Source organism: Photinus pyralis, unplaced genomic scaffold (assembly GCF_008802855.1).
Source record: "Photinus pyralis isolate 1611_PpyrPB1 unplaced genomic scaffold, Ppyr1.3 Ppyr1.4_LG5, whole genome shotgun sequence".
Taxonomy (NCBI): Eukaryota; Metazoa; Arthropoda; class Insecta; order Coleoptera; family Lampyridae; genus Photinus; species Photinus pyralis.
This window is the reverse complement of record NW_022170596.1, coordinates 3,143,726-3,163,500: the sequence shown is the minus strand read 5'-3', so window position 1 is coordinate 3,163,500 and position 19,775 is coordinate 3,143,726. Positions and strand designations below refer to the sequence as shown.

At 39.0% G+C, this 19,775-nt stretch overlaps 2 long non-coding RNA genes across 2 annotated transcripts; both read right to left on the bottom strand.

Annotated features, from left to right (window-relative positions):
* Nucleotides 1-397: 397 nt before the first annotated feature.
* Nucleotides 398-3,259, bottom strand: LOC116172322. Its single transcript, XR_004145630.1, has 3 exons — nt 2,486-3,259; nt 1,854-2,202; nt 398-1,799 (listed from the first exon to the last, which is right to left on the bottom strand). It is a non-coding gene; the product is annotated as an uncharacterized LOC116172322 (long non-coding RNA).
* Nucleotides 3,260-16,667: 13,408 nt separating this feature from the next.
* LOC116172324 lies at nt 16,668-19,351 on the bottom strand. Its single transcript, XR_004145633.1, has 3 exons — nt 17,295-19,351; nt 17,113-17,237; nt 16,668-17,058 (listed from the first exon to the last, which is right to left on the bottom strand). It is a non-coding gene; the product is annotated as an uncharacterized LOC116172324 (long non-coding RNA).
* Between the last annotated feature and the right edge of the window lie 424 nt (nt 19,352-19,775).

The window sequence follows — 19,775 nt, the reverse complement described above, 5'->3', positions numbered from 1 at the left end:
TCGAGAAGGAAGAAGAACTAGGTGCAAGACTGGCAGAAGAAAGCTCAGATGTAAGTTACAGAAGAGACGACGCAAATGCAAACGGAAAATAAAGAGGCGTACTTGCAAACGAAGAAAAAGAAGGATGCGCAGACGAAGTTGTTCAAGGAAGAGGAAGCGGGTGTGCTGAAGGAAAAGAACTGCTTTTCCTTCTGCACACCCGCTTCCTCTTCCTTGAACAACTTCGTCTGCGCATCCTTCCTTTTCTTCGCCCTAATCAGTCTCAGACATCGGTCGTATCGCAAGAAGCTTCTGAAGCTAATAGAGAGTCTGTAACAATGCTGGAATGACGTCACACTCTCAAAATTTTACATGTGATTATACTTTTATAGATTTTTATATTATACAAAACCTTTTTTATCTATGCTGTTTGATTCAAAAAGAAACTGTTGGGAATGTAATTTAGTGGCACAGATACATACATTTCTCTGAAAGCATAAAAGCAAATGCCCAAATACCTTTTTGAACTAAAATACAGAACGATAGTAGAAACATCCGGCAACGCACGAGGTTCTTAGATTTCAACAAACAGTATTCCACAGTGAAGGTCAAGTGAAGCATCAATTCCTGTTTGTGTGTCCTTCCCGTTATTTTCATCGCTTCTCCAGAACACTCTAATACGTAAGCCCCGTTTTTGGGTGTCATTTTGTAACGGATGTTACAAATACCTCTTCTACTCCATCCTACCTCTGGCTAATCTTCGCATACCTTAATTAAATTACGGGTGGTTCTTGTTATGGAATTATGTATAATGTGCGCCCGATAGCTATCAGTTAGTAATTCTCTCCTGGCCTCTTAAGGAAAAAGGTAAAGGGATAAATAATAAGTCAATAATCTTTATTAAATTATGAAACGGTTCTTATTTTCTTTAAGGTATGTTCTTGCTGCAATAGAATAACATAATTAGTAAATGGGGTTTGAAGCGTAACAATCCTGTACAGCAAATAGTTAAGAAACATTGATTCGCAAAACATACTTCGCATCGATTGTTCCTAAATACCTTTATCGTTTGTGCACCACCAGTTCTAGACGAGTTCGGGTCACGGCTTTCACTCACAAGGAGAGTTATCTTGCATCCAGCTGTACTATGCACGGACCGACTATAGCCCTCCCGCCGTTGTTAGGAACGCCAGGGAAGGACCCCACTACCAGCAAACGCCCCATTCGCCGCAACGCCGGACGCCTCGACGAATTGTTAATAAGCACCACCAAGGGCCAGCAAAAACCACTTGTGCCTGGGCAAGCCTACCTTCCCTACATAAGCAACTGAGGCTGGTCGCTTTGGCTCAAGACGTCGCCACCGCATGTCATCACGTCCCGGCTCTGACCTAACTCCGTTCGTCAGGATCGGCGCTATCCGCACCTACCTACGCCGCTTCTGGCATCCTGGTACGCCGTGGATATGTTCAAGCTTCTTGTTTTCTTTCTTCGAAATGCTGCGAAAACCTTCGTCCGCAGCATGACGGTGGCTCGATCGATATGATTTTCGCTATTGGATTAATTTCAGTCTTCGGGATCCATTCAGAGGACTGATTGACTTAAAATTGCACCTCGCGCTTTGCGACAACGCGGCGCAGGTTCGCCCCATGTAACGCCGCTTAAAGCCTCCTGTCTCATTATTTGTCATTTAACTTTGGGTTGCGATAGACGTATTTAACTCGGATCTCTTTGTTCTTACCTTATTACAATGATCTGATTCATTTATCTCACCCTAAATATGCACACATAGTGCAGTATTTATTTATTTACTCTATTTGCATCTGAAATAGAATTGTATTTCTAAACCGCGATTTTTACTTTATATTTCCAGTTACCTTTTAGCTTCCTTAGAGCTCTTTTACACGGTGGTACTGTATGCGAAATACTGTATCTTTGTCATCAGAATTCCAGCCTTACGCAGTGAGGTACTTCGATTTTCAGTGCAGTGGCGGGCGGGTTTCTGTAAAGTCACACCACACCTGATAAAATTGACGTTGCAGAAGCCATTTTACTATACAATACATCAAAGGTGCGCTCCATTTTATGACTATTTTGTTTCTTCGGGCGGAGGTGACGAACAGCACTGACCGGTTGCTAATGAAAAGGTATCCTCCTGTAAAGAGTTCCATATGAACCAATAGCCCATCAGTTCCCTAAAGTCGTAAAATCTCCGGGCGACTGGACCTAGCGGGAAACCGAAATTTAGTCGCCGGTACTGTATGCGAGAAGTATGCGTGTGTGAACGGCTCCATAAGACGCAATGTTACAGATGTATCCGAGATACCAGTCTGCGGGTGACTGTATCAACGTGTCTTACGGTTAAATAAAAAACCGGGTTATACATAAATGAAATAATTGATTTCCTTACAATGCATAAACAAAAATTCACACACACAAGATTATAATTCCGTATCTATATAATTTAGATTGTGCATTTTTTCTACCCTATAAAATTCTCTGTACGTACGGAGGCTCGTTAGAGCTTTATTGGTGAGCCTGCGTAAATCTGGGTGGGATTTGGAGGAATGCGACAGATAAGGAGTCCAACGACGAACAAATCTACCCACGTTTCATTTTGTTTTCTCCAAACAACAGTTCACGTTATAAGGCAAATAGTAACAACAAATTTATGCAGTAGGAGGGAACCCTTTAAACGAATATACGGTTTTTTCAGATACCAAAAGTTGTTGTTGGGACATTACCACAACGCATATACGTAAATGCTACGCTGAAAAAATCGGTATGTATTTCCAAAAGGAGTTGAGTATCTAGTGATGAAGGATTATACTATGGTAACGTCTACGAACGCTAAAATAAAAATATGAACAAAGTTGCTTTTATATAAGGATACACTCCTCTATCTTCCCAATGGAAATAAAGGATCACAATCTTCATAGTCCATTTCAAAATAATGGATGAAACTAGCCTCCCATTCCTTAGCTTTACTATGTAAATGGTTATGCATTTCGACTAAAAGCACTTCAGACACACCACAATTCTGTTGAAAGCGACTACCGATAATGAATAACGAAAGGTGAGAACTGCCAACAAAAAATTCGAACGTCAATGTCAAATATTAAACAAAAACCTTTGGCATCGTTGATCGCAGCATATCCAGTTCTACAAAAGTTTACCTACCACAAGTCCATAGATCAACTTGTTCTGGGCACAAGTCTCTAATATTTTTCTCATTAAATATACCAAAAATTGGTGTTCTATTCTGTCAGTGACGTGCAAAGGAGTATTGAACAAAATGTGGCAGTACCTACCTCTGTTTGGCGTTATCATGTAGCTTATCACTACACGAACTGGGCTAGATTCCAAATAGTCTCTACCGATCTTTACAAACTCATACACAGCACAGGGTGTATTGAGTCAGCTGTCCCAAAAAAAAGACTGGTAAAAGCAGAGCTTCAGAAACTCCGAGCTGAAACGCCTAGCTTGTACAATAAATACAAGACGCAGGAGCAATGTGGGAAGAGATTGAGGTGATGCTTTCTAAAGGATCACGTCACCTTGTTGAGCAGACTAAGGCATATAGGCCCTTCACCCTCGGCTCATTCTTATTCGAAGGGATTGAAAAGGTTTTGGACTAATTCTTCAAAAGCGCGCGCTTTTTTTTATAAGCCAAGGGTTGTGAGAGAGACAGGAGTCTGACCAAGTGTCACTTTCGAATGTTTTTATAATTAACTGCACTGCTGATCACCATCAAACCTATAGCAATTAACAAGATATCGTCTGAAATGAACAATTAGAAGTCGGCACTGGAAAAATTTTTTATTATGGCAATTGATTTTATTTGACCCACGGCTAGCCCAGTAATAAAAATGTTTTTAAATCCCACACCTTACGGAGGTTTGGTCTCTTATCTCGTCTTACAATCTGAAATCCAATTTAATTTGATTGAACTCTGTACCGTACAAGGGGGCTTCGATAACAAAGAATTTGATTGTAAGTGGACTGTAATTATGAATTACTTCCAAGGCCTTGTTTATGCTGGGAATGAAAGAATATAGACACATAAATAAACGTGTTTATTATCAAAAATACAAAGTAAATGAATTTCTATTGAACATGGTTGACGTAGGCACGACGGCTACTAGAATATGGTAAAGTTACGAAGGGATAATGTAAACAAAGGAACTTACGTGTTGTTTCGAAGTCCATTAACAACGAAGGCGATGTTGCAATGGCGAAGATTGCTCATTCTACGAAGTTGTCGAATTTGTCGATTTTGTTACAACGAAATCTTCATATTGATGTGCGGTGCTTTGACGTTCTGCTTGTTAATAACGATGTTGCGAACTGCACGGCGACATCTTGACCCGTTGTGGATCGATCGAGATCTATATGCGAACGACGAAGGCTAATCGGCCATTGGTTAACGGCGACTTCTCAACGTAGTTGAGTCGATGGCTTCTAAGCGAAGAATGGGACGAATTCTGCGCGACGAGTACACATATTGCGCTTCTGCGGCTCATGCGCGCACACGTAACAAATAGGAATATATACAGGCAAGGCAAAACGGTTATGTACAGGGTATTTTCATTAAAGGAAAAACGAAAGGATATTTTATTCTAGTTTGGGGACGCAACAAACTCTAATAAATACACATGTGATCGATCAAGTTCAATTTTTCTGGCCAAGTTATTGGACTTAGAACATCGGTGTGGTTCATTAAAATAAATACAAAATGCAAACGTGATCACGTGTATTGACATTGGCTAAATTTGATACTTATCTAAAATTTATCTTCACCACATAATAAATTAATGGTAAATTTTCCTGTTCAAAATATACACATACCGCTCAATGCTAAACAAACCTTTAACCCAACTAAAGGAATGGTTTCACTAAAATTAAATGCAATATTTTCCCCATCAATGAAGCAAAATAACCAAAATCCTTTGTTTGGATTTAATTGTTATCAATAAAAACAATACAAAATCTATTTCATGGAAGTGGTAATGATTAATCGATTCCTATAGGAATATTAAAATTACTTCAAACAAAATTAATATGCAAATTCCTAAAATTAATCGATTCTCTATCAAAAGCACATAATAAAATCGTTCCAGCTAAAGCTGTCGCGATTTTATCGCACTTTTGATCTCTAGTTTTTTCCGCTGCGACAAAACTTTCCTGTAAAAATAAAATTATTCGATTAAAAATCAAGCTGTTGTGTATTTACCCCCTGTTGCTAACGTTGCTAACCATTAATGAGCTTTATTGCTACACCCGTAACTAAGGAGCACGCTAAGGAGTAATTCATGTTGTTATAAAGAGGTCGACGAAAAACACATTTATTTGATTGATTATCTTTTAAAAAAAGCATCAGCTTAAACGTAAATTCTTTACCTCACCTTTGCTCCCCATATGCGAAAATATTTATGTTTATTTTCAAATTTTTAAACAATGAGAAACTTGGGCAATACTGGAGCCTGTATTGGTGAACAAAGAAGTTTTACGATACAAATAGTAATGTTCTAATTTTACATCCCACGTGTAGGTACCTATCTATTTACCAGAGTCTTAATAAACAGTAAAGCAATGAAGGTTAATCTATTATGTCTGAAACTCCTTTAACGTAACCAAGGAGATGATAATCGTTCAAACTAAACTATTGACAGTTGTGAGCAGTATTGTAATAGTAAATTGCACCGGTAAATTTCGAAGTGAACATAAAACTAATTGAGTAGAACATGAAAGGTGTTAAATAGTATATTAAGACACAAGTGTATAATCAAGTTTTTAAAGCACGCGCAACGAGTTTAAGGGCACGACGCAAAGCGTAGTGCCTTTAACGTTGCAAGTACTTTAAAGACCAAGTATACACGTGTATCTTATAGTATTTTTTTGCGCGATCGGTCATTTCTGACTATTTACCATGGGTGTTTCCATGACAGTACGTAGAATTTACCAGTTGCTATGATTACGACGACGCCAAAATTACTTACCGATCTAAAAACAGAACAGCAAAAATACTTACCGACGCCTTTTTAAAAATCAACAGTCTTACATTACATTTAATCTTTAATTATTGTTAGGTACATTAAACGTACAATTTGTGCTGTTGTTTCCTATAGCAAGACGCTCATAAAGTCATAAAGGAAGTGCAAAGCTAGTAAACTACATCAGACACATGCACATTTTTATGAAATTATTAACTTCAATTTTGACAAATAAACTGGTTACCTAGTGATGTACACCATACCACTTCGATCATTTCGATTTATTCTGCTCGTTAACTTCTTAGTGCATATTTATATTGGTTGCATAATTTTAATTTCGATCGCGCAAAAAATTTTATAAGCACGTCGAACGTTAAGGGTTACCGTTCTCAGACAATAATTGGAGTCGTCGCTTCGCTCCTCCTCCAAACAATTGTCTTCGAACGGTAAAAATCCCTTACCGTTCTCCATACTTAATATACTATTTATTATACCTGCAGTATAATTTAAAAATAGGAAATACAATGAAATCATATTGACGTTGTACTCGAATACATATCTAATTAAGTGGGCGGATGTTCGTAATTTCACGATTGCCATGGAAATGTCACTTGACTTTGCTCATAAAAATCATCGTCTTTGTGAATTTCCGTTGAAAAAGATAATACACCGTCCATTAAATCGATTGTTGTAAAATCTAAACAAACGTTGGTAGGTGTAAAATCCAAATCCAGTAAAGCCTATTATAAAGAATATGAAAAGTTGTTTCCATGGATGGAATAGGAAGTTAACTCACCAGTAGCAAGGGATCACTCCCTCCGCGCGTACCACCAGGTATGATGTGGAAGGCAAAAACCCTCGATTGAGGTACCTACAAAACCACACGGGCTGGCATTGTCCCAATAATCACTTCAGAGGAACATTCCCCCACCGAGGTGCTTCACTCAATCTCTTGCAATTGTATAGAATGCAGGGCGACTGCCACATTCCAAAACACAGTAGATACGTATGTGTTATTTTTTAACTTTGGAGTAAACTATTGAAAACTTTGGCCACATGCATATCTAATATGTTAGGACCCTTATATTCCGTGAAAATGGGAAATGTGCCTATAGTGGGTAGAATTTAGAAAAATGCTAACTTTGGGAATTTTCTCCGTAGTTGTCGAAAAGCAGGACTTAAATGTCCGACAATCTGCGGGAATTGTAAATCCCAGACGACCCCCAACGCTCCATTTGAGGAAGAATAGCCCAGGCATTTTAGATCAGAAATGGGGTCAACCCTACGAAAAATAACGTAAATCTGAAAGTTGGCACAGTTGTTCTATTTGATGCCCTGAACAACATATAAAAAGTCCCAAGAATTCCCATGTCGGCTTCCTTGAAGTTCGGGCTTTCGAAAGTCCGAACTCTTGAAATCTGCACGACGCCACTATAATTATAGCCTAGCGGACGAACGGAACAAGTCCCAGAGTCGCGGGAGGGCTTAAATTAAAGGTTAGTAACCAGGCTATCTTTTGATATTTTTTGCAAGTGCCAGTGACAACTTCCGGCCAGACAGGAAGTGGAAAAAGACCGCGAAACTTGACAAAAAAATCGGTTTTTGTTTTTTGTTTGGACATAGGTGCGATTTAGCGTCCGATATCGGAAAAATGACCAAAACAAATGTTGTAGAGCGTAGTTTTAACTTTAAAACCGTACCCTTTGCGTTGAAATCCGACCAATAGGAGGGGAGCTACAAACCGTTAAGTGCGATCCCACGCGCCGCTCGCCGTTGCGCGACTTGCCTGAGAGGTGCACCAGATCGACCAGATACGGTTGGCTTAATAGCGGCGCATCTCTGACTTATTTGTATTTTGACTGTGAGCGTTTTAGACTTTTGGAATGTGTTTAGTGCGTAAATTTTGAGGGAAACTGTACTGTATTTTTTTCTAAACAAAACAATCCAAATTAAAAATTTTTGAGTAAACTTCGTCGTAAAACAAAGGGGGTTCGGGAACATTATTATATATAACATTATAACATTATTACAGCTCCTGCCTCTACAATGCGCGCACATTAAAGTGCAGTGTAGGTTGGCAGAGCGGCACGAACAGCGGTTAAAACAACCTTGCTGGCAAGCGCAAGAAATCAAATGTAGATGTTCGTCTGGTGCTGGTGGCAGACTTGTCGGATTTGGAACAAGTGTGGGTCCCATTTTTTTCCAGCCCCAATCCGTTGGCAAGAGACTGTTCGATGGCTATTCGTGAACCTAAAGTAAGGAAAATAAGAAATAGAATTAACTAAATCTTTCTAAAAACTACTGTACAATCAGATTCCATATCTCACTTGCAAGTACGTCCGCAAACTGTGTTGCTCGGCAGCGGCGGTTGTTGGCGGCAATGTAGCTAGATCAAACGTAGCTTTGCTTTGCTACTGCGCGAGCATAGAGGTGAATTTGGAGATCGTCCAGGTTTTGATTGTCTTCTTTACTGCCGTAGAGATGGACAATACATTTTTCACCAGCTGATACGATGGATTCTTTTGGTGTGCCCGGTTTGTTGAACGTGAATGCAAGATTTTGTAGGTGTGGGTTTTCTAAAAGCTTCCATGCCTTCTTTTTTCCTTGGTTGTACAGCGCCGATGTAGTATCGCAACCCTTTATCGCATGAAGGAATAGTAGGCAGTCTTTCTTCGCGCCTATTCCTTCGTGCGATAACGGGCTGCGATAATACATCGGCGCTGTACAACCAAGGAAAAAAGAAGTCATGGAAGCTTTTAGAAAACCCACACCTACAAAATATTGCGTTCACGTTCAACAAACCGGGCACATCAAAAGAATCCATCGTATCAGCTGGTGAAAAATTTATTGTTCATCTCTACGGCAGTAAAGAAGACGGTATAACTCTCGCCAGGAAAGATTGCCGGTCACAGCGCACCTTGTGTCAAATTACAATCTATGTTTTTTTTAAGATGCGAGCGACTTCCGGAATAGGATCGTGCCAATGTTGAACGAAAAGACTTTTCCTTCAAGATTGGCACGATCCTATCCTGGAAGTCGCTCACATCTTTAGAAAAAGACAGGTTGTAGACCGGGATCAGGTCTTCTGTGACCGGCAATCTTTCCTGGCGAGATGTTTATATTGAATCTGATTGTACAGTAGTTTTTAGAATGATTTAGTTAATTCTATTTCCTATTTTCCTTATTTTAGGTTCAAGAATGGCTATCGAACTGTCTTTTGCCAACGGATTGGGGCTAAAAAAAATGGGGCCCACACTTGTTCCAAATCCGACAAGTCTGCCACCAGCACCAGACGAACATCCACATTTGATTTCTTGCGCTTGCCAGCAAGGTTGTTTTAACCGCTGTTCGTGCGGCTCTGCCAACCTACATGCGCCCATTGTAGAGGCAGGAGCTGTAATAATGTTCCCGAACCCCAGTCCGAAGACGAAGAATCCGATGGAGAAGGAACGTCGAATTAAAACAGCGAACCTGTCTTTGTTTTACGACGAAGTTTACTCAACAATTTTTAATTTGGATTGTTTTGTTTAGAAAAAAATACAGTACAGTTTCCCTCAAAATTTACGCACTAAATACATCCCAAAAGTCTAAAACGCTCACAGTCAAAATACGAATAAGTCAGAGATGCGCCGCTATTAAGCCAACCGTATCTGGTCGATCTGGTGCACCTCTCAGGCAAGTCGCGCAACGGCGAGCGGCGCGTGGGATCGCACTTAACGGTTTGTAGCTCCCCTCCTATTGGTCGGATTTCAACGCAAAGGGTACGGTTTTAAAGTTAAAACTACGCTCTACAACATTTGTTTTGGTCATTTTTCCGATATCGGACGCTAAACCGCACCTATGTCCAAACAAAAAACAAAAACCAATTTTTTTGTCAAGTTTCGCGGTCTTTTTCCACTTCCTGTCTGGCCGGAAGTTGTCACTGGCACTTGCAGAAAATATCAAAAGATAGCCTGGTTACTAACCTTTAATTTAAGCCCTCCCGCGACTCTGGGACTTTTTCCGTTCGTTCGCTAGGCTATAATTATAGTGGCGTCGTGCAGATTTCAAGAGTTCGGACTTTCGAAAGCCCGAACTTCAAGGAAGCCGACATGGGAACTCTTGGGACTTTTTATATGTTGTTCAGCGCATCAAATAGAACAACTGTGCCAACTTTCAGATTTACGTTATTTTTCGTAGGGTCAAAACCTAAAATGCCTGGGCTAGAAGTATTCACCAGCACCCCTCATCTATAGGAGAAAGAAGAGGAGGGACTCGGTAAGGAATTGATGGGGGGGAGATGGAAGACAATCCAGAAGATGATGAGGTTGGGCAAGATGATGTCCAACCACATCAAAGAGGCCGAGAAAGTTTTAACATTTATTAGGACATTCCAAAATGTTTTTGGAATTTATCATATAAGTATGGTTAAAATGGTCAAATTTTCAAATTTGAGCATTCTTTGAACTCGCCATTGAATTTTTTACGACTTTGACTACAAGAATCTTTTAATAGGACTGCTTAATACTCATGGAGCCACTAGTAGAGAATAACACTTTGTTCTTCAAGGGCCCATTTGATTGAGGTCCGTGTGTAACGCTTAGAATTGAAGAACCCGTCTACCATAGAATGCCCTCTTTCCATTCTTTGGGCAGATATATTGTGCCAAGAGTTCTCAGAACAAAGAGGTCTTTGCTAACATTCGAAAGTGAGATACCTATTTCTGAGATGGTCTTTGACAGGGACTTGGCATTTGTTAGAAAGCACATAATACTTATTGATATATTGCACTTTTTAAAGACGTAAGGTGACCCAAGAGGTCTTCCCCGAAGTCGACCAGTTTTCGGTCTTGACACAATACTCTGCACAAAAGTTGGTAGATATTCAGGTGTCGAATAGATCCTTCATCGATGATTTCAGTAACAGTGTCTCCTTGTGTTTCTACATCCCGATTCACGCGCATATTATTGACATAAAGACTTTAATGCTATCGAATCTGGTTTATCAGTTCCAAAAATATAGGTTCATGTCCAAAAATGTATCTTAGTACGACCCCCCTTCACCCAACAATGCATATTATTTTATTATTAAATCTTAAGAGTTGATTCAGCCCAGCAGCACACGGCCGCCCTCGTGGATCTGGTTTGCGTTCTGCCATTAAGTTTTATTTCTCGAAACCATGTTATTAATATGTTCTCCAAGAAAGGGGAGATGCATGAGATAGCATCCACAGTTCTTCGGCCATGCTTAAAAAGGAAAAAAAAGCAATAACCAATGCTCATAATAATTTGCCTTCATAAGAGTCGGAAATAGGTATGTGCGGAGCAGTTGAAATAGGAAAATGTTTACAACTCTCTTTCCGTGGCCTTAAATGCGAAACCTTTGTAAAAATGGTAGATATGGCTAAAAAGTTGTAGCTGAGCACATTGGTTCTATTTTGCTTTACTGCTTGATGAAACCAATGGTGGCAACTGTAAATTGGGCGCTACTCTTCTTATTGAAGATTACTTGTCGTGATGGCTGTATACAATAAAGTTGAAAAACTTATTAACGTCTTCATACGGATCGCAAAAACGACATTCATTTGCCAGACCTTAAACTAGTGGCAAAATTACATAGTAACGGCTGTCTTTTAAATGGCAAAGCTCTTACCTGTAGCATATCCACAAATAACAGTTACCTTACTTTGTAAAATGAGCAATGTCATTTTAGTTATTTGGTTTCGCGAAATAGTCTTGTTGAATATTATTCGGCACCAATTATTGTTGGCTAAATGTTCTTCTGGTTTAGTTCAAATTTAACGCTTTCTGACAACTTCACTCATGGCAATCATTTAACAAATGTCATTTGCCAAAGTTGCCAAGCAACACACTTATATGTCAGTTTTAACTTCAAAATTTTCTCTCTTGTAATTTAACATTCGACAAAACATTTTCCGAATTACATATCTGTAATTCCAAAAGAGTAATAAAAAGTGTAAGAACTATGAGCGTTTCAGCAACAGAAAATGGCCGTACCTTGCTTGAAAAGCTATGAACTGCGAACACCAATTTGGACGTGATATTTCACTTTTCGAATGTTTGTACATTTCTCTGAAAGATCGACGTGATGAATGTCAGTATTTCGCCGACCATTTTACGTCTCCTTGGAAAATAAAGTGGTAACCATAGACAAACTTTGTTAGTTGCATAGGAAATTTGTGAAACTACGTAGTCGTCTGGGCGTTACTAACGTATCAAACAAGATTGTTTTGTTAACTTCAAAATTTTAGTTTGACCTTTCAGAGAATTTTATTCCGAAATTATGGCATGTAGAAACGTAGACGTAGAAAGAAGGGCACAAACGTAATCTGCAAAAGACGAAAAAACTCCCGCTTTTCAAAAAATCCTTTTTTAAATTTTTTACAAGAGCTGCGTAAGAAATACCCACGTGGCTTTCATGCAAGCTGACGCTCGAAGGAGCTCGCCGGTGATGCAACATGAGTGAATGTCGCAGAAGAAAGTACCAGTGCAGAGCATACAAGGCCGGAAGGGCTGCTAAACCTTTTCGAACTAGGTGCAAACTGGCAGAAGAAAGCTCAGATGTAAGCTACAGAAAGACGACGCAAATGCAAACGAAAATAAAGAGGCGTACTTGTAAAAGGAAAAAGAAGGAGGCGCAGACGAAGTTGTTCGAGAAGGAAGAAGAACTAGGTGCAAGACTGGCAGAAGAAAGCTCAGATGTAAGTTACAGAAGAGACGACGCAAATGCAAACGGAAAATAAAGAGGCGTACTTGCAAACGAAGAAAAAGAAGGATGCGCAGACGAAGTTGTTCAAGGAAGAGGAAGCGGGTGTGCTGAAGGAAAAGAACTGCTTTTCCTTCTGCACACCCGCTTCCTCTTCCTTGAACAACTTCGTCTGCGCATCCTTCCTTTTCTTCGCCCTAATCAGTCTCAGACATCGGTCGTATCGCAAGAAGCTTCTGAAGCTAATAGAGAGTCTGTAACAATGCTGGAATGACGTCACACTCTCAAAATTTTACATGTGATTATACTTTTATAGATTTTTATATTATACAAAACCTTTTTTATCTATGCTGTTTGATTCAAAAAGAAACTGTTGGGAATGTAATTTAGTGGCACAGATACATACATTTCTCTGAAAGCATAAAAGCAAATGCCCAAATACCTTTTTGAACTAAAATACAGAACGATAGTAGAAACATCCGGCAACGCACGAGGTTCTTAGATTTCAACAAACAGTATTCCACAGTGAAGGTCAAGTGAAGCATCAATTCCTGTTTGTGTGTCCTTCCCGTTATTTTCATCGCTTCTCCAGAACACTCTAATACGTAAGCCCCGTTTTTGGGTGTCATTTTGTAACGGATGTTACAAATACCTCTTCTACTCCATCCTACCTCTGGCTAATCTTCGCATACCTTAATTAAATTACGGGTGGTTCTTGTTATGGAATTATGTATAATGTGCGCCCGATAGCTATCAGTTAGTAATTCTCTCCTGGCCTCTTAAGGAAAAAGGTAAAGGGATAAATAATAAGTCAATAATCTTTATTAAATTATGAAACGGTTCTTATTTTCTTTAAGGTATGTTCTTGCTGCAATAGAATAACATAATTAGTAAATGGGGTTTGAAGCGTAACAATCCTGTACAGCAAATAGTTAAGAAACATTGATTCGCAAAACATACTTCGCATCGATTGTTCCTAAATACCTTTATCGTTTGTGCACCACCAGTTCTAGACGAGTTCGGGTCACGGCTTTCACTCACAAGGAGAGTTATCTTGCATCCAGCTGTACTATGCACGGACCGACTATAGACCTCCCGCCGTTGTTAGGAACGCCAGGGAAGGACCCCACTACCAGCAAACGCCCCATTCGCCGCAACGCCGGACGCCTCGACGAATTGTTAATAAGCACCACCAAGGGCCAGCAAAAACCACTTGTGCCTGGGCAAGCCTACCTTCCCTACATAAGCAACTGAGGCTGGTCGCTTTGGCTCAAGACGTCGCCACCGCATGTCATCACGTCCCGGCTCTGACCTAACCCCGTTCGTCAGGATCGGCGCTATCCGTGTTGAAACTATTAGAGCAATAAACTGAAAACATGTATATTGTATAATTATGACAGATGAACTAAATATTTTTTTATCGTATCATAGTTACAATAAATTGAATAGGTAACTATATTTATTTTAACATTCCCTCCTAAATCTTTAGTTTATCGTTAAAATGTCACCTAATTGATTCTCACTAGTAGGGTGTTTCACTGATAAGACTTTCTCTTCAACTTTCTTTTTGAATTTAAATGTCCACCGATTTGTAATGGCTTTTCGGTTTTGTGGTAAATTAACCAAAATCCAAGTGTGGTTTTCTATCAGTAATTGCATTTCTTCCTTCATTGCTCGTTTCCAATATCTACTTTCTGGTGATTGAATTACCTCTTGATAGGACTTTGGTTCATCCACTTCAGCAGTCATTGTTTCAATTAATCGTTTTGTGCAATGAAGATTTCTTCGATTTCTAAAGTTATATCTCGTTACTGGTGACATGCAATACAGCAAGACAGATGTGGATAAAACTTCATAGTATATTTGAGCAACAGACCAAACAAGCTGCTCATGTAGTACAGGCGGAGTTCTTTAGTTTTACAATGAATGAGAAAGATGATATGGTAACTCATATCTCAAAGTTCGAAACTCTTATCTTGAAAATGAATGCACTGAATGTGAAACAAGATGACATGTCTTTAGTAGTAAAACTTTTGGATACGCTACCAGATAATTATGATAACTTACGGCAGGCATGGTGGGCCAGACCAGACGAACAAACAAACCTGGTGAATGTACTAACATCCGAAGAATCGCGAAGAAAACAAAGACATCTACAAAGCGAGGCATCAGAAGAAAGTACAGGAGCACTACTAGCTGGTCGATATAGGAGAAAATCACAACATAAAAAGAATACTACAAAAGGTGTAACTACAAAGAAAACGTTTACTTGTTATGGTTGCGGAGGCAAGAATCACATAAAACGAAATTGTCCCAATCGTAAACAGAAGTTTTACAACGAGGAATCTGGAGAAAACGCTTTCATTACGGAAGTCTTGAATGCGGAAAATGACGAAGATTTTTGGATTGTTGATTCGGGGGCCACTGATCATCTAACATATCATGGCGAGTGGTTCTCATATTTTGAACAATTTAAGACACCAGTCAAGGTCCACATTGGAAACAAGACATCGATGGATGCGTTGGGAAAAGGCGTCGTAGAAGTTAAAACTTTTGTTGATGGTAAAATTTTTGATTTTCGAATGTTAAATGTTCTCTTTGTTCCAGCTGCTCGTAGAAATCTATTCTCGAGGACAGCGGCTTTAGACAAAGGATACGAGTTCAAATCAAATCAAAAGGAGTTCTTTTTCGTCAGTGATGAAAAAGCAAAAGCTAAGGGTAGACGAGTTGGTCAGTTATTCACAATGATAATGAAGGTGAAAGTACCAGCGAATAGTTTATTACAATTAAGTAATACTAAAGAAACAAACGTGACTTCGAAATTGAAATCAATTCAAGAGTGGCATGAAATGCTCGGACATCAAAACAGAGTACAAGTTGAAAAAGTGTTAAACCGTAATGGAATCGAGTACACCAAGCAAGATTTTTTTTGTGAAGCATGTGTAAAAGGTAAGCAGCATCGTAAGGTTTTTCAAGTACGACAACAACGTGCTCAACGAGAAGGTGAAGTCATGAATGTTGATTTATGTGGTCCTATGGAAATCACTTCGTATGGAGGATCGAGATATTTTATCTGCTTTACATGCGATTACTCAAAATTCCGATTGATCAAATTTCTTAAGGAAAAATCAGAAACTACAAAAGGAATTGCTGAAGTCTTGAATTTTGTGAAAAATCAGTGCGGAAGACCACTAAAAATGTTGCGTTGCGACGGTGGACGAGAATTTAACAACAAAGATGTGACAACGTTGTTAAAATCTGAAGGAGTAATCCTCAGTGTCTCAAATCCATATACCAGCGAGCAGAATGGATGTGCAGAACGCTCTAATCGCACTGTAGTCGAACTTGCAAGAACAATGTTAGCGGCGAAAGATTTACCTAAAGGATTGTGGGCCGAAGCAGTCAACACTGCTGTTTATCTGCTGAACAGAACGGGGCCTAGTAATGAAAATGGTAAATCACCTCTTGAAATATTCACGGGCAAGTCTACACATTTAAACAAACTGCACGTTTTTGGTACTACATGTTTTGTACATAAGCCAAAGCAAGTACGAAAGAAGTGGGACCAGAAATGTCAAAAAGGTATTTTTGTTGGCTATTCTGATGAGATGGATGGTTTTCGTGTTTGGTTGAGTTCTACCAGGAAAATACTTCGTAGTAGAGATGTTGTATTTGAACCAGTAAATTGTACGGACCATTCTAATGAAGAGAAGAGCATATCAAAAATGATCACCTTTGACATTAACCATGACGAGAAGCCAAATTACGTAGCAGAATATCCAGGAGAGAACAGATTTGTTCGGGAAAAAGAAATAGAGCAGGTAGAAAATGAAAATATTGATGCTGAGAATGAATTGCAAGAATCGGAAGAAGATGGACAGAATCATGAAAATATTGATGTTGATGACAATGAATTAAATATTTTTTTATCGTATCATAGTTACAATAAATTGAATAGGTAACTATATTTATTTCAACAATCCGCACCTACCTACGCCGCTTCTGGCATCCTGGTACGCCGTGGATATGTTCAAGCTTCTTGTTTTCTTTCTTCGAAATGCTGCGAAAACCTTCGTCCGCAGCATGACGGTGGCTCGATCGATATGATTTTCGCTATTGGATTAATTTCAGTCTTCGGGATCCATTCAGAGGACTGATTGACTTAAAATTGCACCTCGCGCTTTGCGACAACGCGGCGCAGGTTCGCCCCATGTAACGCCGCTTAAAGCCTCCTGTCTCATTATTTGTCATTTAACTTTGGGTTGCGATAGACGTATTTAACTCGGATCTCTTTGTTCTTACCTTATTACAATGATCTGATTCATTTATCTCACCCTAAATATGCACACATAGTGCAGTATTTATTTATTTACTCTATTTGCATCTGAAATAGAATTGTATTTCTAAACCGCGATTTTTACTTTATATTTCCAGTTACCTTTTAGCTTCCTTAGAGCTCTTTTACACGGTGGTACTGTATGCGAAATACTGTATCTTTGTCATCAGAATTCCAGCCTTACGCAGTGAGGTACTTCGATTTTCAGTGCAGTGGCGGGCGGGTTTCTGTAAAGTCACACCACACCTGATAAAATTGACGTTGCAGAAGCCATTTTACTATACAATACATCAAAGGTGCGCTCCATTTTATGACTATTTTGTTTCTTCGGGCGGAGGTGACGAACAGCACTGACCGGTTGCTAATGAAAAGGTACCCTCCTGTAAAGAGTTCCATATGAACCAATAGCCCATCAGTTCCCTAAAGTCGTAAAATCTCCGGGCGACTGGACCTAGCGGGAAACCGAAATTTAGTCGCCGGTACTGTATGCGAGAAGTATGCGTGTGTGAACGGCTCCATAAGACGCAATGTTACAGATGTATCCGAGATACCAGTCTGCGGGTGACTGTATCAACGTGTCTTACGGTTAAATAAAAAACCGGGTTATACATAAATGAAATAATTGATTTCCTTACAATGCATAAACAAAAATTCACACACACAAGATTATAATTCCGTATCTATATAATTTAGATTGTGCATTTTTTCTACCCTATAAAATTCTCTGTACGTACGGAGGCTCGTTAGAGCTTTATTGGTGAGCCTGCGTAAATCTGGGTGGGATTTGGAGGAATGCGACAGATAAGGAGTCCAACGACGAACAAATCTACCCACGTTTCATTTTGTTTTCTCCAAACAACAGTTCACGTTATAAGGCAAATAGTAACAACAAATTTATGCAGTAGGAGGGAACCCTTTAAACGAATATACGGTTTTTTCAGATACCAAAAGTTGTTGTTGGGACATTACCACAACGCATATACGTAAATGCTACGCTGAAAAAATCGGTATGTATTTCCAAAAGGAGTTGAGTATCTAGTGATGAAGGATTATACTATGGTAACGTCTACGAACGCTAAAATAAAAATATGAACAAAGTTGCTTTTATATAAGGATACACTCCTCTATCTTCCCAATGGAAATAAAGGATCACAATCTTCATAGTCCATTTCAAAATAATGGATGAAACTAGCCTCCCATTCCTTAGCTTTACTATGTAAATGGTTATGCATTTCGACTAAAAGCACTTCAGACACACCACAATTCTGTTGAAAGCGACTACCGATAATGAATAACGAAAGGTGAGAACTGCCAACAAAAAATTCGAACGTCAATGTCAAATATTAAACAAAAACCTTTGGCATCGTTGATCGCAGCATATCCAGTTCTACAAAAGTTTACCTACCACAAGTCCATAGATCAACTTGTTCTGGGCACAAGTCTCTAATATTTTTCTCATTAAATATACCAAAAATTGGTGTTCTATTCTGTCAGTGACGTGCAAAGGAGTATTGAACAAAATGTGGCAGTACCTACCTCTGTTTGGCGTTATCATGTAGCTTATCACTACACGAACTGGGCTAGATTCAAAATAGTCTCTACCGATCTTTACAAACTCATACACAGCACAGGGTGTATTGAGTCAGCTGTCCCAAAAAAAAGACTGGTAAAAGCAGAGCTTCAGAAACTCCGAGCTGAAACGCCTAGCTTGTACAATAAATACAAGACGCAGGAGCAATGTGGGAAGAGATTGAGGTGATGCTTTCTAAAGGATCACGTCACCTTGTTGAGCAGACTAAGGCATATAGGCCCTTCACCCTCGGCTCATTCTTATTCGAAGGGATTGAAAAGGTTTTGGACTAATTCTTCAAAAGCGCGCGCTTTTTTTTATAAGCCAAGGGTTGTGAGAGAGACAGGAGTCTGACCAAGTGTCACTTTCGAATGTTTTTATAATTAACTGCACTGCTGATCACCATCAAACCTATAGCAATTAACAAGATATCGTCTGAAATGAACAATTAGAAGTCGGCACTGGAAAAATTTTTTATTATGGCAATTGATTTTATTTGACCCACGGCTAGCCCAGTAATAAAAATGTTTTTAAATCCCACACCTTACGGAGGTTTGGTCTCTTATCTCGTCTTACAATCTGAAATCCAATTTAATTTGATTGAACTCTAATAAATACACATGTGATCGATCAAGTTCAATTTTTCTGGCCAAGTTATTGGACTTAGAACATCGGTGTGGTTCATTAAAATAAATACAAAATGCAAACGTGATCACGTGTATTGACATTGGCTAAATTTGATACTTATCTAAAATTTATCTTCACCACATAATAAATTAATGGTAAATTTTCCTGTTCAAAATATACACATACCGCTCAATGCTAAACAAACCTTTAACCCAACTAAAGGAATGGTTTCACTAAAATTAAATGCAATATTTTCCCCATCAATGAAGCAAAATAACCAAAATCCTTTGTTTGGATTTAATTGTTATCAATAAAAACAATACAAAATCTATTTCATGGAAGTGGTAATGATTAATCGATTCCTATAGGAATATTAAAATTACTTCAAACAAAATTAATATGCAAATTCTTAAAATTAATCGATTCTCTATCAAAAGCACATAATAAAATCGTTCCAGCTAAAGCTGTCGCGATTTTATCGCACTTTTGATCTCTAGTTTTTTCCGCTGCGACAAAACTTTCCTGTAAAAATAAAATTATTCGATTAAAAATCAAGCTGTTGTGTATT